The sequence below is a fragment of the Seriola aureovittata genome, chromosome 11 (genome assembly GCF_021018895.1).
Source record: "Seriola aureovittata isolate HTS-2021-v1 ecotype China chromosome 11, ASM2101889v1, whole genome shotgun sequence".
NCBI classification, from domain to species: domain Eukaryota; kingdom Metazoa; phylum Chordata; class Actinopteri; order Carangiformes; family Carangidae; genus Seriola; species Seriola aureovittata.
In genome coordinates, this window is record NC_079374.1 from 9,374,776 (window position 1) to 9,376,480 (window position 1,705).

A 1,705-nucleotide genomic window follows, 5' to 3' on the forward strand; every position below is an offset into this window, starting at 1 on the left:
GTCGGGGGCTTATCAGGTTCAAGATATAATGAAGAATATAAGAACCCTGGTTATTGATATGTCTGGTTGTTTATAGCATTATCAGGTTTCTGATCATCTGTGTATCTGTGAGTATCTTTGACTCCTCCTCATTTAACAGGCTTTGCCATTTCTGTGCTGGCCTGCATGTGTTATCAGTATTAGATGTTAACTTATGGTTGCCTTGACCTCAATTTATGATCCAATATTTATTTTAATTCTTTTTTACTTCATTATACAGCTTACAATGCACACCTTAGGCTTGCATTAAAATTACATTACATACCATAATAATACAGTGACCAGGCCACCAGAAACCAGCTGTGTTGAGGTAAGTCAGGCAGTTCAGAAAAAATAAAGTGGTTGAGATGTGAAGGAGTCAAAGACACATCTGCATGCAGCAGCCCAGTATCCAAGGACTTAGGTCCTTATTGAACAGTTTCGCTCCTCATGATCTGTGTCCGATGTCAACATTTAGTGCCAGCACAGGACGTAGTGGCAGTGTATGTTGCAAAGCGGAAAGTAAGAGTGACTGACATTCATGCAGAAGACCAGAATTTATTTATTATTTCTCACATTTTCATTTGGCCTTGTTACCCCCTACGAGGCAGATTTACAGACGGACCGTCTGTCGCCATGGTTTCAATAATAAAAGGTAATGGCTTGGTTAGGTTTAGGAAAAGATCATGGTTTCAGTACTTCCTTAAGATTACACAATCTCACGTTGTCATGGTTACAATAACAACAATGTGGTTAAGTTTGTTGAACGGTCATGGATAAAATAAAGAAACTTCTAGTTTCACACTGTTATTGAACACCAGTCTCCTGTGTGAAATTTCTGTGTTTTGTTGACCCACCCATGCACCCCAACCTGGGCTCCTTTCTTACAGGAGGACAGTTTCATAATTTTGGTTCAGTATCTCTTATAATCATTCTGACAATTTAGTTGTAGAATTTAGGGCTTTCAAAGGAGATTATGACTGTAATCAAAAGGTTTGAAGATCGGTAACCTTTTTATTTTGGGTACATTATTTTAGTGTTTGTAGACAAAAATGTGTTTGCTTGTAACAGGTTAAGCAAGTGCTTTAGTTTCCTAACCCCTAACCATATCCTAACCATATTGTATTTGTTATAACCAAAATATTTCCCTAATTTCAACCATAAACAAAGTTGTCATGTAGAGATAATGTAGAAGATAACAATTGTAGACATTGGCACTGGTCGGAAAAATGCATTGGCAATTAGCATGGTTTTGCAGACTCTTCCAAAATTGATGTTTTGTCTGGTTGATGCGTATGATGAGAAACCTGGATATTTTTAGAGCCGTGTTTACATGGGTATAAATAACCAGATTTCTCAAGGTCCGTGTAAACATCATATCCTGATTATGATCGAATCCAGGATATTAAAGTGCATGTAAACATGCATTTTGAGAGAGGAAAGAAACAAACAAAAGTGTCAAAAGGTCTCTGCAGATGGAAAGCAGGATTTGTGGGAACACACTAGACTAACCAGAGAAAAAAAACAGAACAAAAAGAAGGTTGAGGAGGGCGGGAGCTTGGAGAAAGCTTTCACTCCTTTTCCAGAGAAAGAGTGTGTGAGATGGAGAGTGAAAGAAAAAGAGAGATGGGGGAGGGAAAGGAGAGTGGGTGTGTCTGAGTCTTGACTATCCCCTCCCTCTGTTATA